The sequence below is a fragment of the Numida meleagris genome, chromosome Z (assembly GCF_002078875.1).
Source record: "Numida meleagris isolate 19003 breed g44 Domestic line chromosome Z, NumMel1.0, whole genome shotgun sequence".
Lineage (NCBI taxonomy): Eukaryota > Metazoa > Chordata > Aves > Galliformes > Numididae > Numida > Numida meleagris.
The window spans coordinates 19,551,396-19,579,295 of NC_034438.1; the positions used below are offsets into that span (position 1 = coordinate 19,551,396).

Sequence of the window (27,900 nt, forward strand, 5' to 3'; positions counted from 1 at the left end):
CACACAATAGGCATTAGGTCAGAATTTGTGCATGGTAAGAAAGGGAAGAATCTGAAGCTGGTAGGTTACCAATGCAAGTTAGTCCTGTGATTTGTGCATCAAGAAAGTTCACATAGCAAATCATATGGAATAGTGCTGTAAGCCATAACGTAAGGCAGGACAACAAGAACCACATGTCAGTGTCAAATACATGCTATTACAAAACCGTTGTGTCAAACAGACCAACAGTGGGTTAAACTCCACTTTTGTGAGCTGAAGTGGCATACAATGCTCTTGCAGCTTAAACACAAAGTACTTCTTTTGGCCTCATTTTTGCATGTGCAAGAACTTAGTAATGTTAGACCTTACCATCACTGTAGTGACGCCCTGTCACTATGTTTTTCTTTCTAGATCGGATAATTTTAGCAGCCAGTTTTACAAATAAAAATGCACACTTCAGCTGACCTTGGACACAGTGGTTTCAGATTCCTGCACAGTGCACAGTGCTGGCCTCATGCTCTGGCAATTTGAATGTTGAAATCATCAGCCATTTAAGCAGAGTTCAGAAACAACTTGCCAGTGCTGCTAATAGCCTGAAGTCGACACAGCTGAAGATCAGGATTGCCTAGGGAGTTTTTCCTGAGTGCTTACAGGGCAAGCACATCTGTGTTGTGCAATTGTGCATCTGACTAGCCCAAACAGTTGATAAAATGTCCCCTCTTGTCTGCTGCCACTGAAGTCTCTGGCACCCTCTGCACATACTGACATCTCTGTTCTGTGAGAACAGTATAATGATTTGGCCTGTCTTGTCTAGACTCATTTTATTCTTTGATTTTTTTTTTCCTCTCCAAATGATAGGTACTCGTGGAGTGCTGCAATGGCTTCCCACCTGCATATCCCTTTTGGACAGGATCAGTGTTTTCCATTATATTCTTCACAATCTTTTAGCAGTCAGGGTACCTTTCATTACGCGTTGCCATCAGCAAGGCTAGCCCTTAGCCTTCACACTAAAGGAGTTAATGTTCCTGAGGTAGCCCAAGCTTCCTCTTTCTTGCCCAGCTGTTTTTTCTCCTGATGAACTGACCAAGTTAGCAACTGTGATGCAATTGCCCACAGATTCTACTATCCTGGTCCCTTACAGGGCTATATGCCATGTACATTGCCTTTCAGTTCATGTATGCTAAAGATTTCCTAGGACAGAAAAGCACTAGAAGGGTTGTGTTGAGACTGTAAGTGAATACATAGATGAAAATGTAAAAGAAACATCAAAAACACTGGCTTAATCTCTTTGAAATAAACATTTACAGCTCTTGTGACCTTTTCCTGTAGATCATGTCAAACCCTTCATCAAGTTCAGCATGATTTAAAATTTAGAGCAACACTCCCTTTAGGCTGTTACATTAAAGTCCAGATGTGAATGAACATTCAGGTTCAATCTGAATTTTTCCACCAGCTTCCAATTCATAACCTGCAGGCAGTTGCAAGAAGGTTGGATGCGCGTGACTATTCACTGATCCCAAACAAGGACTCTTTTTACATGATGGCAGAGGGATGATATAGTTTCCCCCTCACTGCTTTGAAATTAAGATAATTTACTAACATAGCAATTTTTTGAGAACTTGCATTTGGCATGTTTTGTTGTGAGCTTTAGTTTGTAGGCAACTTTCTTATTTACAGCTAAAATATTGTCAACATCTAGGATTAGAAAAAAGATCCTACTACCTGAAATGTATACTTTTTCTGCAATATCAAACATCCAGCAGCTGTTCTCATCCTCACATAAGCCATAGATCTCTATCGTGTTAAGAACATGATTATGTGCATTGACTCTCTGAACTAGCAGTGCAAACAGGACATTGGTCAGGGAGGTAGGACAGAATTTAGGAATAAGTTTTGGAGGAACAACTCATGTCACTGCAGGCCCAGAGACAGGAGCAAACATTTCAAGCACATGTCTGCTGTACTCCTGGTTTGTGCTTGCAGAAAAGGAGTCTCCCCCAGCCTGGGCTGCAATTGCCAACCCCTACGCACCTCTGAATACCAGTGCTGTTTGGCATCACTGTATTGCTATTCATTTGTATTCCCAGCTCCAACTCTGTCCTCTGTTCCTGCTTTGTAATTTGCTTGAGGTACCACAGCAGGCCAGATCCTGACGCTGGGCTCACAGGATACTCCTTCTTTAGTCAATAAATGGCCTCTTCCAACCATATTGCATTCCTAAAGCAGTTTTTGGGGGACTGAAAGATAGACTTTTGCTCTAGATGGATGCACCTATATGAAGATAGTGAGGGGGCTAAAGGGCAGGACATGTGAGGTGTGGCTGAGGTCCCTGGGTGTGTTCAGCCCAGAGCAGAGGAGCTGAGGGGAGGCCTCATGGTGGCTGCAGCTCCTCACAGGGAGAGGAGGGGCAGTGCTGAGCTCTGCTCTCTGGGGACAGTGACAGGGCCTGAGGGAACAGAGCAGTGCCAGGGGAAGGACAGGGACAGGTTCTGCACCAGAGGGTGGTAGGGCCCTTGAACAGGCTGCCCAGGGCAGTGGTCACAACCCCAAGCTGCTGGAGTTCAAGAAATGTCTGGACAGCGCTCTCAGACATGGGGTTTGAGTTTGGAGTCTTTCTGTGAGGAGCCTGTAGCAGGACTTCATCATCCTTGCGAGTCTTTTCCAACTCAGGATATTCTGATTCTGCAATTCTATGATTTTATTCAGCCTCCTGCTGATATTTTGTACTAGTGCTCACGTTTGTAACATCCCAGTGATGTAATTAATGTGTTTACAGAGTCATTTATGGCCTTGACACCCATGGTGCACCTTCAGTGATCAGCCAGCCTCAGACCTGTCTCAGGCACCATGGTTGTTTTGGTGGAGCCAATGAACCCATGTCCCTGCTGCTGCTCTTTGCTCAGTTCCAGGAATGAGGCAAGAAAGGGTACATACCGTACTTGTTCCCTGCTTTTATGTATGCCTTTAAAAGGAGCACAATAATGTAGTGTGTTGACTATTGTTAATTATCTGCTATAAAAAGTTTAGATCTTTTTTCCTAATGATTTCTTTTTATTATGTTTGGAAACACACAAGGTTGATCATCTTTCTTTAAGAGGAAAGAAGAAAGGTAGGGAAAGAGTTCACAGATTCTTCAAATGGCCACTCTGCTTGGAGATGAAACACACAGTCCCAGATCTGTGACCTGAGTCCCACCACCTACGCCCTGCCTGGAGGTCTGTGGAGTCTGAAGTTTGCATGTCGATATTGCAACTTGTCCCCTGCTATAACTTCATGTGTATTGGAAAAATCTCACTGATTCACAATGCCAGTGCCTCTTGCACTTCCTGTATTTTTTGAGACTTCCCTACTCTCTTTACTGCTCTTTGTATTTCCTAACCTCATCCCACATTGCCCTCCCATAGCACGCTCTGTTCCCAAACCACCCCATGTCACTGGATTTCTCTGCCTTCCCATGCTCAAAGTCTTTGCTGGGCACTGAGATTTCTTACTGGACACCTTCTCCAAGCTATAAAACTAGTTAGCAACTTAGGAAGCTTTCCAAAATCAGATACATTTTCAAACCCTGTGAATTTCACGTGAGAGTGAATCACAGAGTCATTTTCTTCTCATGCTTAATAGGGAACTGCTTGAAGATTGGGAAACAAAGTGATTTGTAAAGAAACTTAGTTTGTTTTGTGTTAAGACACCCACCCTAAGCTTTCCCAACTCTCCCTCCGCGTTTTTTCCTAACTTTACAGTACAGAAAAAGTCATAATTCTCCTTCCCCTCCAAAGACTGAAATGAAACATCTTGTTCTGTGGTCAAATTAAGCATTTTAATCTACAGTGAATTTTCCCCTGCCGAAGAGCAGATAAACTGCTTTAGGTTGACTCATAATTAAAAAAAAAACAACAAACCTAATAAATCCATTATTCACAGAGCTCAAGGGAAAGGCCTGCTTTGAGTCAAGGACTGGAAAATTAACTTGATGTTGTGTTTGACTTCCTTGATCCTCAGAAAGAAAGGAGGCCTGAGTTCTCCTGAGTGGACTGTTGACATCCTCAAGTACCAAAGAGCATGTTGGGTGTGGGGAACTGTGATGTGTGGCCAGGAGGACTCAAGCACAGGCCTAGTTTGGACAACAGTACCAAAGTGCCTTTTTACACCTCTGTATCTGAGGCCCACCACCACAACTTGCATTTCCTCCGCAGGAAAGCTGTGAGCACTGTGCTGTTCCCTGGCACAGATCGTTACCTCTGTGGTGCTCCCAGCCTCACTAATTCATGGAACAAATGACCGAAAATAGCTAATCAGAGCCAAGCCTCCCATTTGATAGTGTGTTGCCTTCAGTTATTAATTTGGAGCCCGTTGCTTTAGTTTCCAAGTTCTTTTAATTCCAACATATATTTCTGTTGGCTGTGCTTCTCAGCAGTTAGTGTTTTTTTGTTGTTGTTTTGTTTTGTATTGTGCTACATATGGAAAACACGCAGATACAGCGAGCTGTCCTTAAATGCAGACCTTGAGAGGTCTGAACTTGATAACATGAGTGTACACTTGTGTGCCACCAAGTGCAGGCAGTAATTTAAAAGCATCTGCACCTCTGTTTACACAGGCTGTGTTCAAGGACTTTCCTAAGTGATGTGAAACAAAGTAGAAGTGGTGGGAAACTGTGCTGCTCCAGCATCTCGTCAGCCCTGATGTCTCCTACTGAGCAATAGTGTCTCAGCCATCTAATTGCCTTGATGTGTGCTCACATATACATGCTAATGCACAATGTTATTCTACCAGCAAAACAGGACAAACGTGCTCAAGTTAGTGCACTGGAAAATCCCAAAAATGCCAGGAGGTGGCTAGATGGGATTCCTGCAGGTGATGAGAGACCTGGGCTAGATGTTCTCACATTAAAAGAGCTTGAAGAGCATTGTGAGGTCACTGTAGTTTTACTAGTAGGAGCTGTCTCTGGCCTTCCAGTGCTTTGGGAAAGCTTATAAACAGGATGCCAATATTTTACATGTCCTAATAGTGATAAGACAAGGAGTAATGGCTTTAAACTGAAAGAAGGGAGAATTAGATTAGATATTATGAGGACATTTTTTACTCAGAAGGTGGGTAGGCATGGGCATAGGCTGCCCAGAGAAGCTGTGGATGCCCCATCCCTGGAGACATTCAAGGCCAGGTTGGATGGGGCCCTGAGCTGCCTAAGCTGGTGTGAGGCAACCTGCCCACAGCTGGGGGTTGGAACTGGGTGATCTTTATGGTGCCTTCCAACCCAAACAATTCTGTGATTCATTCTATGATTCTATTGTTCCCGGCCACTGGAGAATTTTCTTCCCCTGGAAGGAATTGCTGTGGCAGGATGAGGAGGTCTTGTGTATGCATCTTTTGCCCTTCACTCACTAGTTCTGCTGCACGCTTGCCATGCTTACATGACACAGCACTTCTTCCTTACAGCTTGGAGCCTTACAGCTCTGTCAGCGGTTATGGGCAGGTTCGGCCAGGTTCCATGACTAATGGGGCAGGGGTACCCATGGACCCGTGCCCCGGGAAAGGGAAAAAGGCAAAAGGGTAGGGAAATGGGCCTAAAAAAAAGCAGCGTCAGTGATCTGAGGAGAAACAAACTAATTTACTCAATAAAATATTGGAATACAAGATAACAAAATATAATACAATATAATTAAAATTGAAGCTAATAAATCAAATAAAATGAGAGAGAGTGTCCAAAAACTAAAAGGCCTTACTCTAATGCTGAAGGCGAGATGCTGCTGAGATGAGCAGGAGGGGAGGAGAGGGAGAGACATGTCTCGTGTTATGCAAACAGTTTTAGTCTTTCCCTCTGAATGGAAAACGGTAACAGAACAGCAAACAGTCCTCTGGGAAATATAGTTCTTCTCTTCTATCTATGATCCATGGAACTGGAGCATTAACTCTTTAACTCCCAGTGCTCTACATGATGTTATGATGTGGAATACTGATAATATAAAATCATAAAATCATAACAAGCTCCAAGAAGCCAAGCACATGAAGGTGAAAATATGCAAATAGGTTTTTCAATCTCTCTTTCACTGCTATTCTCATAGTTGGGTACTTTGGGTAAAGCACAAGATACACTGCAGACACTACCATAATTCTTTTTGAGACTAAAACCCTGGCACCTAGTTTCATTAGAAACTTAGAGTCTTGGGCAGGGCTTGTTTTTGACCCATTTCACTGTTTTGTTGCTTTTACATTAAAAATGTATCAGTTGAATATTGCTTATGTTTTTTCTTACCTATAAAACTTCTTCCTTCACAGTTTCTAGCTGGTCTTTCCTCGCCTCTGTGATTTTCATTTCTACAGCAGCCCTGGAAGATCCTCCCTGTCTCTTGAAAATGTATCTTTTAAAAAGTTAACCTTCCTTTGTCATTGAAAGTATGAAGGAACATCTCATGAACTCCTGTAATTAGGGAGAAGGGACAAGCAGGCCCAGAATACTCCTTGAGGTAATATCCGGGAAATTTCTCATGAGAAACTTCTGGGTGAGCAGCTGGAACTTGGCAGCAGAAGAGGAGGCCTACAGAAGCCCAAGGGTCAGCATCATTCATGAGCTGGGTATGGAAAGGTGGGTGAAGGGACCTCACATTTCATTCCCTTCCATCATTTGAAGTTTTATCCTTTCTCCCTCCTGGAAGAGTGCCAGATTTCCAGAGATATCTAAATATATTAAAAAACAACCAACCAAAACCCCAAATAGTTAAATGAACATTTATGGCTTCCTTCTACTTCTATTACTTAGATGTTATTTGTGCACTAATTTCTCAAAGTTGCTTCATTTTTCCTGCATATAACAGTGGCTATGTTTCTATCTGGCCTGCTAGGCAGTGCCCCGCGAAAGTATCTGGGCCTTCTGCTTTGTCTACCTCCTTGACCTCTTTCCTTAGCAGTCATACCCAGAAGCATTTTTATCCTTCCCCAAATGTTCTTCTGTCAAATTAGTTTTTAAAACTGCACCTTTTCATCCTTTCTCTGCTCCTTTGTCATCCGCATACTCTTCTGCCCATCTACTCCTTTCCCCCACAGCTCTCCTTTTCCCCTGGATGAGCTGTGGGCTCTCATTGCCCTTGGCTACTGTGATTGGCACTGGCTTGGCTACGCCTTTCATCAGATGGCCTCAGAGGTCTTCCCCTGCACTCTGCCCTATCCGTGTGCCTTTGACACGGATCCCTTCAGGGACACAGCTGGAGTTCCCAGCAACCCTACTGAAGGCTCTGCAATGTACCGCATCTCCTGCTTGGATGATGAGTGAAATGTGAAAATAATTTCTGGAGTTAGAGTGAAAAATAATTGAAAAAAAGGAACCAGAGACCAGATTCATCTGCTCTGGGCTCTTGGTGTAGACCTCACACTGTCTAAAAACTCAGGCCTCCACACCCATTAAGGTGGTTCAGATGTGAAAACAGTACCTGTGCAACTGATAAGATGGCTACAACAGACCCAGAGGGTAAAACCCCAGTTTCCCTCTAGGGGCAGCTAGCAACCCGGAGAGATACCCTGGGTGATCTCTGTCCCCTCAGGACCCAGAGTGCAGTAACTGCCTTGGTGCTGGTTGGTCTATGAGCCTGCTTTGCCAGCTGGGAGTAACTGCCTTCTACCATTGCCGTTCTCGTGTTTCAGAGAGACTGCCCAGAGACGGGCCCCAGGTCAGAGGTACCTTCTCCCACCAGCTTCCAGGATATGAGGTTACAAAACCTGATTCTTATGATTATTGTTTTTTTCCTCCTCTGTTTTCAGAATGCTCATCATTCTGGCCGGTGAATGGGAAAATTTCAAAATGAAGAGTGAGGGCTGTCCATACCTGGGGAACTCAGCTGGCCTCCAGGAGCGGAGTGGACTGTGGCTGCATATCTCCAGGCTGAGAAGGAAGCTTAACACAGATTTTGCCTTTCCTAGGTAAGTGCTCTGCCCGCTAGACTAAGAGCTGACTTTATTTATTTACTCATTTACATTTATGGTTTTCTTTCACATTTTCACACATGAACATACAAAATTTATCTTCTTAGGTATGTGCAAATAAATTGCAAGTGTTGTAGGTATTGGTGGAAAAACTGTATATGACTGACTGATTATTCTCATTTTTCTAAAACATGCAACTTGCAAATTCTGGGGGAAGGTTACAGAGAGAACAGAAAAAAATATGTGTTGACTTTTGTGACCAATCATACAGTCCAGCTAGTGAGCAAGCAATAACAGTGGTACAGTATTCACAAGCAGGTACACAGTCTGCAAGATGTTCCCATGCATTATTCAATGAATAATTCTGAATAATGAAAACTCTGAAATCTGCGTATAGATGTAATATGAGGGACAAAATTAAATGCATTCTTCAATAGGAGGAGCTGACCCAGATCTAGTGAAGAACATCAGCAGCTGTTTAGAAAAGCAATGTGACAGCAAAAACAATCCAAGTCCAGCAGTCTGTAGTGGCTGGCAGGAGTCTTTCAAAGTGACAAAGCCATTGGCAGAGTATGTGATCTCACCCAGAAGTTATGGCTCCACTGCAAAGATATCTTGTGAGTCATCAAGTGTCATGCCACACTGATGCCTCTTGAGGTGACTGCAGGTGGATGAGAAACATCTCTGGTGCTTTGCACCACCTGCACAGCACCCTACAGGTGTCTGCAGCATGTGATGATGCAGCTGTGGCTGATGAGCTGTGAGTGCTCAGGCTCTAACCTATCCCCCCCACTTTATGTTACAGATGCTTTAGGACCTCTGTGTGTAGATTAGACTCGAATTAATGACACACAGGTTATAAACTGAAGGAAGATAGGCACTCATATTAACTTGGGGATGTTACAGTTTTGCATACATTTGGCTGTTTCATTCTGAGCTCTAGCACATATTCAAATAGAGCAGAACAATAGCTCTTTCTTCCCTTAAGATACCCATCAGAATAATCGTATAAAAACCCTGAAAAGTGGAGGTAAAAATATCTCATGACCAAAACGTTCATGGAATTTTATTCCCATAATTACAATATAGAGGAGTTAAAGCTCACAGTTGTTGTAGGAATTCCCTTTCAGTTTTGAAATATTCCACCTTGATGCAAGGCAAAACCTGAGGAAAGCTCCTGAAGTGCAGTGGTGAATGACACAGAATTTGGTTTAAAACAAGAAAACTAGATTAAGGTAGGATGTTTTGCCAAACCTTCACTTTTTATAAAACAAAAGACATATGAGTAAATGGTAATAAAATGTTGCACATGCTTTTATTGATTTTTGATTGCATTTTTAATCTTGTCCAGCCAATGTGTTTCTGGCTTGCAATTAAGACTTGACAGTGGGAAAAAGAATGATAACAAGAAATATAGTCATCTATTTGAAAGTAAGCCAAAAACAACAGTAAGAAGGATAAGGAAGGAACCTGTGAAAGATCTAAGCGCTGTTATATTTCCGACATTCAACTTCTTACCTTTAATAGCATTTAAAATATCAGTCACAATTTGTGATTGTGAAGGAAAATACACAATGCTTTCTGATGATTGAGTGGTTTATTTTAAAGACACCATAGGAAAAGAATGTCTTGGGGCTTCAGATGGTTTTAGCTGTTGTACAAGAGGTCAGAAAGAAATTGATCTAAAAGATGCAGTAAATGGATTTACAATTTTTAGTGACCACTCTGCTGAGTTACTGCTTCTAAAAAGCCCCCAAATCCTGGTCTGTATTAGAGGCTTTTCCTTTCATATACTCAGCCTGCAAAATCTGCTGGCATCCAGTACTGATGTGCAGTTTTATTTTTACTGGAAAAAGACGAGATAAGTGATGAAGTTTTGTTTTTCTTGGATTTTAGTGACCTGAAATTATGAAGTTCTGGATGGTCTGGGCTCTCTTCATGCAAACACATAAAGTTCTGTGATCTTGTAGTAGAACATGAACCACACTTTACTTTAGTCTTTTCAGACAGCCAAAATAGTGAGGTTATATAAATATTAACAACATAGGTTTTATTCAAGATACTTCAGAAATCTGGATCGGGTTGTGTTTTTAGTATAACCATAAATTAGCATGGGAATGGCTCAGTGTTTTTGCATCCCATCAGCCCCAAACCTTTGACTAAAAAGTGAACCTAGCTGTTATACAAATGCCTGTTGTCAGCAACTGCAGTGCCATGGAATCATCACACAACCCTTTGCATCCAAGCTTGAAAGAAGCATGTCAAAATGAAGAACTGTTCATCAAGTGACTTAAGAAGAAGGTATGTCCATACGTTGAATTCCGACATGGAATTATAAAGTAGGTATGGACTACATCTTTGGGATTTGGGAGCATACCACTTCTGGGCAGTATATCTTGTTTGAAGAGCTGTAGCTGTGGGAAGGAAGTTTTGATTATGCTGGAGGGAGAAGGAGCTCTGAGGGGAGCAGCTTGGAGCTGTGGACTCATCTCTCCAATTGTAAGGCTCTAAGGCCTTTTTTTCCTCAGAAATCTGGGACAGTTTTCCTGTGGCCAATTCTGAAGAGTTCCCAGATGATCAGTCACCAAAGCAGGGGACAACAGGTCCTCTTGGAAAACGTGGTATCCAGAGCGGTGCAGGTAATCATTGCTTGGAGTATCTCAGACTGGGACTGAATAGAGCTCCAGCAGTACCCTACAAGAGAACAGAAATCACCCACCAGCCCTCTAGAAAGGCAGAGAATACCTCACCAACCTATTCCCAAAGTTTATTTCCTACCAAATATGCTGTATTTTGAAACATCTCAGCATTAGTTTCCTCTTTAGAGGAGAAGAATAAACTTGGGCGGGCTAGGAAGGAACAGTAAATTAAAGTTAATCTCGTTTATTTATGGAAGATCACAAAGGCATAGCCTATCCTTTTCTTTATACCCTGAACATGAAAAGGGACTGGCACAGTTCAAGGCTAAGGAGAATTTTGTCTTCATTTTAGCCTGGTGAAAACAGTCATTAATTAAACTTTGAAGGTCATTCTGTCAGTGTTAACCGTGAAAATGTTAGACTAGATAGGAAATCCTTAACTTTAACCCCCATAAAGTCTAATTCAATTTTCAAGAGCATTCTTTGTTATCAAATAGATATCAAAACAAGGTGTATATAAAGAACAGAGAAACTGCAGTTTTCTGAATGGCAAAAGCTGCAAAGAACTTTTTTCCCTCATTTGTAACTGTATTCTATCTTCTAGTTCAAAACAGCTACAATATACTGGAAAGCAGCAAACAAAAGTGAAACTTCAAAGCAGTGCAATGCTTCACTGTTTTTTAAAACTGAAACAATGAAAAATTCTTCTCCGTTTTCCTTATTGCCATCCTTCTCCCAAGAAAAATGCCACTCTCAGATTTGAAACAAGCTCTGCACACTCCTTGGAACATTTCTTCACCACATCTCTAGCTTTGAATGAATGTGTACAGGCCTTGACCAGTTTAAATTAGATCAGAAGAAAGAAGCAGTGTGACTGCTCTAACCAGTTTAGCTGTGAGCATTGCTGTGCAAACCCTTTAGTCATGCTCTTGAAAAGGCTTTCTTCTTCTGTTGAAGCTTCATGTTGCTCTAACATCCTGCTGGCTATTCCCAAGTTGAGCTCCATGAGCAGCCAGTCTCAGCACTGATTGCAGAAGAGATGTACCTTCACAGCTGGCACTCTTCTAGGGGAATATATTTCTGTCACCACAAACCAGCCCTGCAGTGTGGAGCAGGATATCTCTGAAGAAGTTGTAGTACTAGTTTCCGAAGATTTGTTACCAGCAGTGTGAGAACAGCAGCTTGAGAAAATTTAGTTGAAGATTAGAAAATACTTCCTGCTTGTGAAAGTAGAACAATATGCCAAGAACGAGTGTGAAGCCCCATACTTTGGTGCATTCTGGCTCCAAGTTGTAAGAAGCAGCCCAGCAATGTCAGGGAGGGAATTGACTGCCCTAAGTGATTTCTTTTTATCTCTGCTTTTAAAAATCTATGTCATGTGTATTAGAAACCTTCTGATGCACTGGGTTTAATATAACTCTGTATGTGAAAAGATGGGGTTGGTGCAAGCACATCTTGTTTTTTGAATGATATGCTAGGGTTACCTTTGGATGATGGATTGTGTGAGGGGAAAGATTGGTGGCACCCATCTTTAGCCAGGAGATGGTGTCAGCACCATTACTTTCCATCTCTTCCTCACTGTGACTGCATGGTCATTGCATGTTGACAGTACTGCACTCTTCTTCCAACAGTGCTTCAGTGACTGCAGAATTAGAAAGAAGATGCAGTCTAATATTGGAGACTCACACCAGCACACTTGTGAGGCAGGAAGGAAAAAGAATTGGCAGACAAGGAAGAAATTAAATTCCTTGTGAAGCCAGGGTAAATCTGCCTGGAATATGGTTCCACTACACAGTTCTTGGAAAGTAATTTTGGGCATGTAGATTGACCATGTCAGCTGCTTCTTGATTGCAGAGTGGGAGTTTACTCTTGCCCATGATGTATGTGGAGCAACCCTTCCCCTGAGAGGAGAGCGAGAAGCTGCTGTACACTTGCCCTGGACTTAGAGCAACCCCATGGACTGGAGCAGCCAGAAGTATCCTGTTTGTTCACATCTCACCTTAGCCTGTGGTAAGATGTTTGTGTATTGTATGCAAAGGTCTTAGGAAGAAAACAGTCTGTTTAAGACTTAAATACCAGCTTTCTTTTTCTAAAGGAAAGAGTTTTTCCTGGTATATTTTATTCTGGAATTTATTTATAGTATTTACATATGAATTCAGTAAAAGTTACCGAAGCTGGAAATGAAAAAGCGTGGCAGGTCTACATTAGTGTCACAAATGATAACAGCAGGGTATTTGGCATCACATGATACGATTAATATGAAATTTTCTGCTGCTGTGGCATATCACTACAGTGTTTAACATCTTTTTCTCAATAGTTGTTGAAGGTGAGCACTGGTATTTTATGCTAGGAGGAAATTATTTATTCCAGATACAAAATGCTCTGCTGTGCACCACAATACGCTATCACTCAAATAAACCTTACACAATAGGAGGAAAATACTCAGGCAGATTTTTCTTCTCTTTTCTTCTGCAAGCTTTTTTTTTTTCTTTTTTTTTCCCCAAGCACTGTAAGTATAAATAGGCAGATCATTTGTGTATTAGACCATATGGAATGCAAGATTGTTCTTTCTATTACATTTCATACACCAATACTCCACAATTATGACAGCAATAAAGGCTCTGGATGACTGTGCTACAGAACAAGCACTTATTAATGTGCATCTATTTCAGGTTTGCATACTAAAAATACACCAATGACACAAATTTTGTCTAAATTGTTCTCAGTATAAGTTTTTACTTCCAGAATTTTGTTTTGGTCAGTATTGATATCTTCGTTGTCATTTTGTGTTTTTGCAAAGCTCAGCAGAAATTTTTGTTCATTTTCCTTTTCCATGCCATTACCTTTCATTTTGTTCAAAGTGCCATGGGAATACATTTTCCTGTATTATTTTCAGTAGCATGTGTAATGGAAAACACAGAGCACTTCATGCCCTTTGTCACGCCATTTGTTGTGTGTGTACGTGTGGGTAAAGAGATAGTATATACATTTTAGTGGTTAATTATAGGCTAAGTCATTTTTGTTTGATATAATCTGTTCTGTGGAGATAACCATTGTGTAACAGGATAAAATAACACAAGGACATGACAAAGAATGCTAAACAATTAAATATTGAATGCAGAGATCTCATTACTAGACTTCTTTGGTGTCAGACCTGTTATACTTTGCTGTGCTGTAAATGACTGTGGTTACCACTGATCCAGCTATCACATAATAATGAAAAACAGGGCATGCACAACAGTAGCTACAACGGCCCAGAAAGGACCAGAAAAAGACTTGCAGAATGAAGGGATGCCATCCAGAAGAAGCACAATAAACTCAGAAAGGTGGGGCCATGTGAACCTAGTGAGGTTCAACAGAGCAAAGTGCAAGGTTTTGCACTTGGGTCAGAGTAATGTCAGATATGTATACAGACTGGGAGAAGAACTCCTTGAGAGTAGCCCTGCCAAGAAGCACTTAGGGGTTCTGGTGGACAAAAAACTGGACATGAGCCAGCAGTGTGTGCTCACAGCCCAGCAGGCCAATGGTATCCTGGGCTGCATCAGAAGAGGAGCAGCCAGCAGATAGAGGGAGGTGATTGTCCCCCTGCTCTACCTTCGTGAGGCCCTGCCCACAGTACTGCATTCAGATCTGGGGCCACCAGCGTGGGAAGGACGTGGAGCTTTTGGAGAGGGTCTAGAGGAGGGCCACAAAGATGATCAGAGGGCTGGAGCACCTCTCCTATGAAAATAGGCTGAGAGAGCTGGGCTTGTTCAGCTTGGAGAAGAGAAGGCTGCAGGGAGACCTCATTATGCCTTTCCAATATTAAAAGGGAGATATAAACAGGAGGAAGATCAACTTTTTACACAGGTAGATAGTGATAGGACAAGGGGAAATGGTTTTAAACTAAAGGAAGGAAGATTTAGATTAGATGTCAAGGGGAAGTTTTTCACTGAGAGTATGGTGAGGTGCTGGAACATGTTGCCCAGAGAGGCTGTGGATTCCCCATCCCTGGAGGTGTTCAAGTCCATCTTGGATGGGCCCTGAGCAGCCTGATCTAGTTCCTGATCTAGCAGCTGGCAATCCTGCCTGTGGCAGGGGGGTTGGAACCTGGTGATTCTTGAGGTCCCTTCCAACCCAAGCCATTCTGTGATTCTATGAGAGGAAATTACAACATTGTGATCATTCACCATGTATACAAATACTTGCTTCAAGACAGCAGATGAACGTATAGCTCAGGAATGGCCGGTGCTGCAGCAGCTCTCAGAGAAACTCCTCCGGTACCTGGAATGGTTGATTTGTCTCGCTCACCAGTTCACACTGCTCATGAGATCTAGGATTTAGGATTTATGTGGCAGTAGGAGCCGCAGCGTGTGTAGCTTGGCCTTCCCACAGGGAGCCACTTGGGTTGGCATGGGGAAATCCAGGTGCTGGCAGCTGGCATGCAGTGCAGTGTGCTTGGATACAGTAGTATGGATTCCTTCAGACTTGAAAGAACATCTAGAGGAAAGTCTGTCCTGTACAGAGACAGTACTAGATAGCCCCACAACCCTCCTTCTCTTACGCATATGACAATTTACTCTTTGATTTTTTTTCTCCCTTAGGTTTCAAGACACATCAAAGCAAGAAAGAAGCAAGGAAGCTGTTGGGAGAATGCAGTTTCTGACATGTTTTGCAAGAGTAGTCCTTTGAAAACTAATGAAAGCCCCATTTTGCACCTGAAGGTACACGGCACAAGGCATTTGGCTGTGTCATACAGCTGTATCAAATGACACCAGACCCTAACACTAGTGTCAACCTACCCTGTGACAGGAAGCAAGCAGGAGGTGGGTTGCCCATGATAGAGGCTGCTTGCCTGTGCCGGTGTTCAGCAAAGAAACAGGCAGCCTGAGACTACTACCTCCATCCAAGCACAGATACAGGTTGGGCAGAAAATGACTTGAGAGCAGCCCTGAGGAGAAGGATTTGGGAGTGCTGATTTGTGAAAGATTCAATGTGAGCCAGCAATCATAGAATCATAGAATCATAGAATCATAGAATCACAGAATCATAGAATCATAGAATCATAGAATTGCTCAGGCTGGAAAGGACCTTCAAGATCATCAAGTCCAACCACAACCTAACCATACTGCTCTAACAACCCATCGCTAAATCATGTCCCTGAGCACCACATCCAAACGGTTTTTAAACACATTCAGGGATGCTGACTCAACCACCTCCCTGGGGAGCCTGTTCCAGTGCTTAACAACCCTTTCTGTAAAGAAGTTTTTCCTGATATCCAACCTAAACCTCCCCTGGTGCAACTTGAGGCCGTTTCCCCTTGTCCTGTCACCTGTCACCAGTGAGAAGAGACCAACCCCACTCTCACTGCAATCGCCTTTCAGGTATTTGAGGAGAGCAATGAGGTCTCCCCTCTGTCTCCTCTTCCCCAGACTAAACAGGCCCAGTTCCTTTAGTCTTTCCTCGTAGGGCATATTCTCCAAGCCCTTCACAAGCCTTGTTGCCCTTCTTTGGACCTGCTCCAGCACCTCCATGTCCTTTCTGTACTGGGGCACCCAAAACTGAACACAGTACTCAAGGTGAGGCCTCACCGATGCTGAGTACAGGGGCAGGATTGCTTCCCTAGTCCTGCTCACCACCCCATTCCTGATCCAAGCCAGGATGCCATTGGCCTTCTTGGCCACCTGGGCACACTGCTGGCTCATATTTTTAGCCAACTGTCCATCAGTACACCAAGGTCCCTTTCCGTCAGGCAGCTTTCCAGCCACTCCTCCCCAGGCCTGTAGGGTTGCCTGGGGTTGTTGTGACCAAAGTGCAGGACCTGACACTTGGCCCTGTTGAAACTCATATGGTTTACCTTGGCCCATCGATGCAGTCTATCCAGGTCCCTCTGTAGTGCCTTTCTACCCTCTGGCAGATCAGCACTCCCTCCCAACTTGGTGTCGTCTGCAAACTTACTGAGGGTGCACTCAATCCCCTCATCAATATCATTGATAAAGATGTTGAATAGAAGAGGCCCCAGCACCGAGCCCTGGGGGACACCACTTGTGACTGGCCACCAACTGGATTTAACTCCATTGACCACAACTCTCTGGGCCCGGCCATCCAGCCAGTGTTTCACCCAGCAGAGCGTATGCCCATCCAAACCATGGGCAGCCAGCTTCTCCACAAGGATGCTGTGGAGGACAGTGTCAAAGGCCTTACTAAAGTCCAGGTAGACCACATCGACAGCCTTGCCTTCATCCACTAAGTGGGTCACCTTGTCATAGAACGAAATCAGGTTTGTCAAACAGGATCTACCATTCATAAACCCATGTTGACTGGGCCTGATCCCCTGGTTGACCTTTAACTGATCCACAATGTATGCTGAGATTATCCGTTCCATAACCTTCCCTGGCACCGAGGGGAGACTGATAGGTCTATAGCTACCAGGATCATCTTTCTGGCCCTTCTTGAAGATGGGCATCACATTTGCCAGTCTCCAGTCAACTGGGACATTCTCTGTTAGCCAGGACTGTCAAAAGATGATGGAGAGAGGCCTGGCAACCACATCTGCCAACTCCCTCAGCACTCTAGGGTGCAATCCATCTTTTCCCATGGACTTGTGAGTGTCCATCTTGCAGAGCAGGTCCAAAACCATCTCATCGTGGATTGCGTGTGGCCTGCATTGTGCACTTGCAGCCCAGAAGGCCAACCATATCATGGGTTCCATCAAGAGAAGTGTGACCAGCAGGTCAAAGGAGGGGATTCTGCCCCTCTACTCTCATGAGACCCCACCTGCAGTAACTGTGCCCAGTTCTGGGGCCCCCAACACAAGAAGGACATGGAGCTGTTGGAGTGGGTCCAGAGGAGGGCCCTGAAGATGATCAGAGGGCTGGAGCACCTCCCCTATGAGAACAGGCTGAGAGAACTGGGACTCTTCAGCCTGGAGAAGAGAAGGTTCTAGGGGACCTTATAGCATCCTTCCAGTAGGTACTGGAAGGTACCAGAAGGTACTGGAAGCTTTCCTACAGGAAAGCTGGGGAGGAACTTTTTTTAAGGGCATGTAGCGACAGGATGAGGGGAAATGGCTTTAAACTGGAAGAGGGTAGATTTAGACTAGATATTAGGAAGAAATTCTTCACTGTGAGGGTGGTGAGACACTGGAACAGGTTGCCCAGTGAGGTTGTGGATGCCCCCTCCCTGGAAGCATTCAAGGCCAGGCTGGATGGGGGTTTGAGCAACCTGATCTAGAGGGAGGTGTCCCTGTCTATAGCAGGGGGGGTTGGAATTAGATGACCTTAAATGTCCTCTCCAACCCAAACTATGCTTCTATGATCTGGGAAGGAAACTGATCATGGAGGGAAGCCCTGACCATCAGTAGCTCACAACACAGCTCATACAGCTGTGCCTGTCTGGGTGAATAGAGGTGCCAAAAAGAGCTGTTTCCAGCTTAGGCTTTCATGTGTGATGAGGATGCATTTGCAATGGCACTGCTATCCTATCTGCAAAAGTTCCCAGTTTCCAGTCTTCCTACCTTCATTTTTTGCTTTATGAGGAGCTCAGATCCTCCCTCCTCCTGCTCTTAGCTGCCAGGATTACTCCATCAACCTGGTGTGGATGAGAAATGTTGACCCTGGTAGGTGAGATCCTCACCGTCCTTTTCCAGAGTTACTTCATTCCTAGTGGGCTCACAACCTTTTGGGAACTTATCGTGCTAGCTGACTGTGGCTTAATGCAGCAGCTGACGTTTTCCTTTTTTTTTTTTTTTTTTCTTTTAAATACATATTTGAAATATAAATCTGAGGAGGCAGAGAGGTTGAGTATAGATTTTTGGCATTTTTCTTTCTACAGCATAGGAGAAATATGTTTTTCCTTAGATTTTGTATATGCTAAATGGCTTCTGTGAAATTGCTTGTAGGCTTTGATTACACAGTAAAAATATAAATTTCAAGCTGTGATAATAGCCATCACTTTGGTGACAAAAGTCTGCTTGAGTGGGGGCTGTAGAGGAAAGGAATGCATGTTAATGCAATGGAGAAAGAGATGCAGGAGCTATGTGCTATGTCCAAATGTGGAATGAGGAATTACTGTGAGCTTGATGGTGGCTGCTGGAGCTGTAAAAGCACCACTGGCACTAAAAGAGGCGAAAGGATCTCATAGAAGGGAGCAGATGAATTGTGGATGGGACTGACAGATGTGGTGTGAGATTTGCTGCTGCATAGACAGGATCACACACTCACCAAGGAAGAAACATTTCTGCTATAAGGTTTGTCGCTGGCAACACAAAAAAAGTCCTGGGCAACTTTGCTGAACATAAGGTAACCATAAATAATATGGACATGTGAAAAAAAGTGCAGCCCTACATGTTATCACTAAAGTTAGGGAAATACCTGTCTTTGCACTTGCCAGAGGGTGCAGTACTGAAGAAATCCCATCTGGAAATGTGTACGTGGGTTTGCTCTCCCATGTTTAGTAGAGGCATCTAGAGAGTTGTTGTTAAGAGGGAAGTTGTAGAACTGCTGCAACAGAGCTACTGTGCCAGGGGGAATGGGTCCTCCTCACCTTCACCAGCAGAGGAAGGGAAGCAGCCCTCTCTGCAAATACTTAGAAGCAGGGTGGTTCAATAACAAGAGGGAAAGAGATACTTAAAAGCAGCTCCATAATTAACTATCCCTGAAAATAATTTGAAAGGGAGATTAGCAGCAAGATTATTTTGACCACAGTAGTGAGGTGAGCTAGCATGAACATTCTTAAATATTGAAGAATTGGACTTCTGCCTCTTATTAACTACTTATTAACAGTTCGTATCTTTAAATCTTTGCTGGAGCATTTGAGATATTGGTGATTGTCTCAGGAAAGGTTTCAACAGGCTGAAAGGTCCCCTGCATTTTTACTTAACTCGACTCCCTTCACCAGCATAAAATATTGTAGAATAATGTTCTTTTATAGCTTCTGCATGCCTTCTTCTCAAAGGCCACGTCTGGTATTTTAAAAATATATAAAGCCAGCATATCCCACAAGAAACAGTGATTTCTCCTGAAAATTTAGATATGGCTTGCCCCTAGGCTGCTATAAATGGTTATAAGCTTTGTCTTATTGAAGTCATTCCTCTGGAAGAGAAGGATAGGAGCTATGATGTGATGTTTTGTATTACACATGAAAGAGAAATCTTTCTCACCATGTGCAACTACAATATGCCTCAATACTTGTAAACAAAACAGAGTTCAGTGCAGCTGAACCTCAGAAGGTTAAGAATTGCTCTCAAACAAGTTTGTTATTGAAGGAAAGGCCTCCAAGTCTTCCCCAGCATTTCTGAGCCCATGCCTTTTGCTGCCCAGATTGGACATGGGGAGCGCTAGCTCCCTCCTCCCCTGGAGCTGGCAGACACCCTCTGTGGCAGATTTTGGCTGGCACAAGGGTGCCCACACAGGATGGGATGTGGGCCCATGCCCACCTGGGAAAGGAGAAGGTTTGCTGGCTTGTGCTCTCCCATAGCCAGATCTCAGTGGGCCACAGGTGAGAAATTCTGTGTTGGGTATGTGTCCTGGTGAGACAATATCTCCACTGCTAACTGTGTGTCACCATTTGCCAGAATTATCTTTCACAAGAGAATAAAAAAAAGAGGCAGCAAGCCTCCTATCTACAACATTTTCACATTGATGTAAACGCATGTACAAGATCCCACATAATCAAATGGAATTAGTAGAATTAGTAGACAGATTTTCCGTGTCAGCAAATTCTCAATTTTAATTTCTCATGGCTATCATCAATTTTTATCATCATGTTTTATATTTTAACTTCAAACTGTGTGGTTTTGTGCTGTTCTGATCAACTTGTATGGCAAAACTCTCTAGAATTGTACAGAAAATGATAATTTTTCCATGCAGTTTTTTCCAAACCTTCACATAGAATATATTAGAAATATTCAATGTTACTGCAGAAATTCATACTATTGTAAAAATACATAGAAAAGAGATTATTCTTTATGAAAGCTATTGGGTTTTACAATTCCTTCTTTGGATTCCTTCTAATCTTAGCCCTGTTACTTATATGGATAACTGATGAACTTACTTATGATAGGATGATTTCTATTTCTTCAACTTAGAGAAGTCTGGTGGAAAAAAAAAGAGGCACTTACCATAGCCTAAAAATGGAACAGCAGTACATTTAATGGAACGTTCTTAATGTAATAATGTAACAATGTGCAGCTAAATACACCCACGGTCATTTATTAATGAGCCCTAATAGGTTGTGAGGAAAATAATATTCTCATTTCATAGGTGAAGAAACTTATGAAATGGCATTCAGAATAGTATTTAGAAAAGAAAGACATTCCTTGCTCTTCTTTAATAGATTATTCTTGGAAATGAAGGGGAGTGTCTGGACCTCAGACCACCTATTAGGATAGAGGGGCCCACAGCAAGACACTTTGGAAGTCTATACAAAATTAGAAAGTGCAAATGGTGTTACTCAAATGTGTTTCTATTTGATGTGGTTTAGAAAAGTGTTACTTGTCTTCAAAGGCATAATAGTTTGCTCTCTCATTTCTCACTAAGGAGCTCTTCAGAACTGTAAAATACTTCCAGAGGGAATCTACATCACGAAAGTTCTTCTCAAGCTGGCTGCTTCAACCAGGGGAAGCAGAGACACTGATTTGACTGCTGCTGGCTCCACTACAGATGTATGCTAAAGCAGTGGTGGAACACTCATCATTGCAGTAAAGTTGAATGTGTGCAATATCAAACTCCCCTGCTGAAGCAGTGGGGGCAGGAAGAAGGACTGGAATCAGTCATACTCCATGCATCAGGCCAGATCCTCTTCCCGTACACATGAGGCCGGTGGTTCTGGAGGAAGACAGAATGAAATCTTCGTTCCCTCCAGCCAGCCACTTTGTGCCCTCATTTAACCTGTGCAGCCATGAGAAGTCAGTGGTATCGGCACAGGAGTACAGGATGGTGAGATTTAGCTCATTAATTCTTTCTTCCCCATAACAAAAAAGAGGGGATTAATGTAAAAGTTTATTCTGATATATTCACACCATACTTATTATCACAGGATGTACGAAGAGTTTTTGTGGCTGCATTTGATCCTCCCATTTTACTCTCGCTCTGAGATTACTGGGGAAATTCCTTACCCACAAGTGGATGCTCTGTGAAGGGCAGGATGTGGTGGCCTGGTGACTGTCGGGCTGTGTCATAGCCAGCAGGCCCCACCAGGCAGCACTGCCTCCCTCCAGCCTCCAATTACAATAAATCGCTCCTCCTAAGGCACGCTTACCATGTCCACTTTTCTGATCCTCAAAATAAACTTGCTTTTCTACAAGCTACCAGGAGCTTCATGAAAAGCACCTTTGCCTCCAGAAAAAGCGATTTGGGGTGATTTCTGGAACCTGACTCCTCTACTAATTTTCTCTTGCTTTTTTTTTTTTTTTTTTCCTAATGTTCTTCTATCCAGTTCAGATATTTTCACCCAGAGTGTCATCATTGCTCTTTTCCTCAATATTTTGCTTGTCTGGCCATAGATCAAGCAGCACACTGCAAAATGCAGTGATATGGTAAGGAGCAGGAGCCTGAGATCCATCTTTGTAAGCTGATGCAAGCTCCTCTTCCCTTCTCTGTGCATGCGTTGGGAGCATGGGTGGAGAAGGACTGTGTAAAAAGAAAACTGAAAAAATGTAAGGAAAAGTGTATATGTGTGTATATGTATGTGTGTGTGTATATATATGTGTGTATATATATATGAAAGTATATATATAAATGTATAAATAAGTATATCTATCAGTTTATCATATATATATATACATATCAGTTTTCTGATACATATAAATTCAGCATATATTCCATCAAGATGGTGGGAAAACTATTAATATCAACAAACCATCAAAACAAGGCCTGGAATGCTGTGGTTGTGTTACTTCTCATCTATGTGCTCTTGTTCTGCCATCAAACAGAAATTCATGGTGCTCATGGTATAAGCAATAATCAAAGAGAACAAAATGAGTAAATACGAGCAATAGCTACAGGTACTAACTGGTGTCACCTTGACATGTGTCTACTGATGGTTGCTAAGGGAGAGATGAAAGCTGACTTTTCTTAGCTAAGACAAGAAAGCACACAAGTGGTTGTGTGATGGAGCAAGGAACAGTGCAAATGGGCACACAGATTCTCCAGAATTGTCACAGTGCCCCAGCATCTCCCATCACATGCAGCTGCACGCGTAGACATTGTCTTCCTCTTGCTTCTAAGGAGTACTATGAAAGTTTGTTCATTCAAACCTGGAAAAATACAAAACCATCAATAAGAGGAACTGAAATCATCAATTTTTAGTGTTTCAGTTTCTCCAGCATCACTGCACATTGTGTGGAAACATTCCCTCAGGTCAGTTCCTGGCGTAAACAGGAAATGGCACAGCTGTGGTGCAAGGGCTGTGCTCACTCATGGTTTGTTCCATTTTCTTTCTGAATGTTTAGAGATCGCTCTGTCAGATCTTCTCCTTGATGAAGCTAATGAGCCCTGGTGAACTTAAACTTCAGCGTGGTTGTAGAAAAGCAGGTTTGGCTTGGTTTTGTATCCAGATGTGGTTCTACCACTTGCCCAAACAAAAGTGCAGAACTTGAGGGACTACACTGGTTCTTGCTTTAACTTTTTTTGTAACACTTCAGATTTTGCTTTCATCCTCCCATGCCCATGAAAATCAAACTTAAATACATCAAAGCAAGCATGAATAAATGAAAAGGAAGGGCATACACTTTCATATGCAATTACATGCCTTGATGATGTTTGCTCCGCTGTGCAATTTTGAAACCATAGAAGCTTACCAAATTCCAATGTATACTGAAAAGTTTTCTGGATCTAGAGAAGTAGTTAGAATTTTTAACCATCAGTCTGATACATAAAGCTCAAGAAAAGTGTATGTCCAGTTTTTTTACTTTTGAAAGCAAGTGTCATATAATGTTTGGAGCAAACTACCCAAGTAATAATCTAAAGATAGAAGGTGCTCTGTTTTGTTTTTCTTGTCTTTTTCTTTCTTTCTCTTCCTTCCTTTCTTTCCTTCCTTCTTTCCTTCTTTCTTTCCTTCTTTCTTTCATTTCTTTCTTTCTTTTCTATTTTTCTTTCCTATCTTTCTTTCCTTCTTTACCCAATATTGAGGCTATGGACTCAAAGTTTGCGAAGTTTGCAAAGCTGTATTTGTTAAGCATCAATTTCCTGCAGCTAACTTGAAAAGACCTGCTAATGCTGCAATGAAATGCCACCTGGGTAGTCAGTGTAATTTTTAAGAAAAATGCAGTTTGGGGATTCACTACTCAGAAATACAGACTTCCAAATATCCCCAAAGACTCCTGTTCTTGCATACAAGTCCTAAATCATGACTGGATGATCTTGTAGGTCTTTTCCAACCTAGCTGATTCTATGATTCTATGACCTCTCCAACTGAGAGTGCTGTAAAGACAGTGTACACAGAAAGACGCAAATATTGTGTTGTATTTTTGTTGGGTGTTTGGTGTAATCCTCAAAGTTCTGGCTGCTCTATGGGAAAAGTTAGCTGAATAATTGTCCGAAAAATGGTGTAAGTGCAATTTTCCTATATACTGGACTCTGCTAGTATGACACAAAAAAAATCCATTAGATTGTGTTTGTGATGGTTAGTGTTTATCAGCCATATGAACTCTATCTTAATTATAATTTAAGTTTAGTGAAAAACACTATCAGTGGGGTTCTATGTGTAAAAGCTGACCTGAGTTCTTCAGTGTTCCTTTATTTGTCAATGGAGAGAAATGGGTTTCTCCAGAGGATGTTCAGAGGAATGTTGACATAACCCCTGCAAGAAGCTTTCTGTGTTCAAACGGAGTCTTGCTGGCTTTTCTGGCTGCCCACAGCTGACTGAGGCGACAGATGAGCTTCACCTGTGGTTGAAATGCTGAAGTGTACCACAGTGGTGGTTGTGAGCAACGTGCCTCTCCCAGAGGTCTTTCTTGTGATGGAGAGACCTAGAATGATTCCAAGAGGCAGAAATTCTCTTGCCTCTTACAGAGCTGTGGGACCAAGTCCTTCATCCTGCTGTTGCTCTTCCACAACATACAAACCCTTTCATTAACTGAGCAAGAGTACAGTAGAGGTTAAACCTCTGCTGACCAAGAAGCAAACAGACGCACTAAATCTTTCAGAGGTTATTGCACAGTTATTGAGCATGCAAGCTTACAGTCAAAGATGGAGGGAAATTTCCAAAGTCTGCAAAAAACTCGTGCCACCGAAGCACACCTGTTTCTTCACCTTGATACCCTCTGGGAAATCTGGGACTTGGTAGAGTGCACCTTAATTCTTGTATGTCTTGATGTGGGTTTCCCATGCTGTATTAATCTGTATTTGGCCACATTACAGATAACCCGTAACTTTACTAGGAATGTGTGGAGGGTCAAGGTACTGAGGCTGGAATGAGCAGAGAGCTAGACAGAGCAGCTCAAGTGCTTTTGAAAAGATCCCCAGGGTACTCTCCCTTCTTGATTGCTTCTCCCCCCAGGCATTCTGGGCTCTACTCATTCTTGGGAGAAATTAGGGACTGAGAGGTGATGGGAGCACAGCATCACCAGCCGAAAGCTGTGGCAGGCTCCTGCAGATCTGTCCGCCCCTAGTTCTGCAGACTTGCTGACTGGCAGGGACCAGTCAGGGCTGCAAGGCCCAAAGAAGACCTGCAATACAAAAGGCAACAGTGCACATGTTATCCTGCTTTACTGAGTTCATCAGAAAATTTTTAAAATATTTAAATCACAGCAAAAGCAGGTCATGGTCTGCACATAGTGTGGCCTTTTGTGCTCGTACTGGAAAAAGAAATAAATCTGTGTTGGGAGCCACTGATACGCTAAATGAATGATAAGGGAAATGAGAGACAGAGGAGAAAAAAAAAACGTTTCTGATTATTGAGATATGTAGATCTGTCTCCGTCTATGGAGAAAAAAAAAACAAACATAGATCACGTGCAACCCCAGGGCTTATTAATTAGGGGATGAGGAAGGAAAATATGTACAAATCTGGTGTCTTAATTCTTGAAGGTACCAAAATTTTTCTTGAGTCTTTAGTGACTACTGCTCAGCATTCTTTCTTCTGGAAGTTCAGTAAAATATCTTATTAAATTCAGGTCTGATATGTATTGTGGTGCTGAAGCAGCTGGTAATTTTGAAGGAATATTTGTGTTAACTGCTGTGTTCTATGGAGACTTAATATAAATAAATATATTCAGGAACTCAGTTCAGTATATTAGCAATGGGAATTGGGAGTGTCAGTGAAAGAAGCTACCTCTTACTCATTTCTCGGGTTTAATTTTATTAACGGATACAAATGATTTGTTAAACAAATATAAAACAAAAGGAAAAGAAGAATGAACTCTGTGTCACCATTGGGCTCATCTCATAACCCAGAATCCCTGGGTATCAAGTGCTTTTCATCTCAGACTTACCTTATCATCTTAATAAAAGGCCTTGGAAAGAAACGGCTGAAGAAACCACCTCAAAAACCTTCAGCATTTTCATGTCAATCGTACAGTTTCTAGAAGGCCAGGTCCCTGTTTAAGGTCTAATGTGTTTGGAGAGTGACAAGAGGTGTGTGCTATTAGGCAGAATGCCTTTTATACACAAGGAATTGGATCAATTTGACCCTGATTGTCTCTCCATTTTATTGTCCCATGACTTCAACACTCGACCCCTGGCTCATCTTAAGGAAGAGGCTGATTGAACTGGAGGTCTGACACTTGTCGGTTGTGGATAACGTTGGCTTCAGTCAGTCATGTTCACACATAAATGAGCCCTGGCAGAGATAGACTGTTGAACAGAAAAAGCAGCTTTTCTGTGGAGAGCCTCCTTGTTTAAATCCATCAAATAGTAAGGTCTGCTTCACAACAAAACAGCCTGAGATAAGTAACAGAGGTATATATTATTTCTCTTGCTACGAGGAACTGTCTGTTTTGAAACATGCAACGTGTGGGGAGAAATGGCAAAAGGACCATAATGGTAAATGCTACTTTGGTTCTATAACGCGAGGCAGCGCACGGGGCTCCTGCTTGTGAGTGGGAGACGTCGCTGTGCACAGTGTCAGCATCACTGTGACATCAGTTCTTCCCTCCTTAGAGCAAGGTGATGTACATCTTGATTAAAATGGCAGAAATGGAATTCCTCCCCTTTTCTCTCTTTGGATTTGTCTTTCTTTCTGCTGTTCTCAAAATCAGAAATTTCCAAAAAAAAAACCCACACCCCTCCCTGCAAGAGAGTGAAAAACACAGTCCTCTAACAGGGAAAAAGAAGAAAAACATAAACTCACTTCTATCCATGTGATGTCACTGCAACTCTGCTATGAACAGTGGGGAAAGAGAGAAAAAAGAAAAAGGAAGGAAGTGTGGAAAGAAGGCTATTGTTTTTTTTTTTTTTTTTTTAAAGAATGCAAATACAACTCCACTGCACTTTCAAAGCAGTTTGCATAAATGTCTCTCCATGATTTTTTTATTTATGGCCCCTAAGTTTCTAATTAAATACTAATTAATACTATCACCAGAATTGTCTCCCGTCCTCAGCTCTTCATAGCTTTGTCATTTTGATTAATGCATAGTCATTTATTAACTTATTTAACAAGCAAAGATGCCTCATGACAAACCAGCTTAAATTATCCCCATAACGGTTTCATTACTGCAAAAAAGGAGTTTTAAACTTAATAAAAATTATCCTCAATAATGTGGAAGCTTTTTCTTTGCAGCCTTAGAGGATGGAAATAGATTTTTTTGCTTGATTTATAATATATGGATTTGTATAAAGCATCCACTAATAAAATTTATATATTAATTTAAGCTTGATCATTACAGTGATTCTGTAGCCCTGTGCACATATTACTTAACTTTTTCTGTATTTATGAAGATAATTAATGTTCTGACTGTACAGAGACTAAAATACACACTAGTATGAGATAATTAGGGCCATAAATAACGTTTAGGTCTTGTGTTTTGCTATTTTAATTAATTGTTTTGTTTTCTGGCTAAGCCTGATAGAGAGGAAATCAGAGTTTACTGGGGTATTATCACGACTGTAGGAAAAATATAACAAAACTAGGGACTGCAGGGCTCTGCATTCATGGGATCCTGCCATCCCCATGCCAGTGGGGTCAGCATCTCACGGGTGTACCCTGTGTCCCACTCTCCTGTCCCCTCCGAACTGTAGGGTACTGAAGGAGGCACTGCTTTTCTGCTATTTCCATAGGCAGGGAGAGCTGGAGGAGGATGTCAGGCTGTGCTTCCTTGTGTTTACTCCTAAAGCTTTTTATTCGCCCTGGTTATTTTCATAATGTTGTATTTATTATTTATTCCAATTTTCTTTAACGAGGAACTCCCTGTCTTTCTACCTACACAAACCTTGAATAGGATGTATAGATCATAC

General features: G+C 42.3%; 1 long non-coding RNA gene across 1 annotated transcript; it reads left to right on the forward strand.

Moving 5' to 3' along the window:
• Positions 682–27,268, forward strand: LOC110390229. The gene is made up of 6 exons (XR_002433645.1): positions 682–3,194; positions 6,253–6,559; positions 7,729–7,887; positions 12,384–12,539; positions 15,113–15,232; positions 21,047–27,268. It is a non-coding gene; the product is annotated as an uncharacterized LOC110390229 (long non-coding RNA).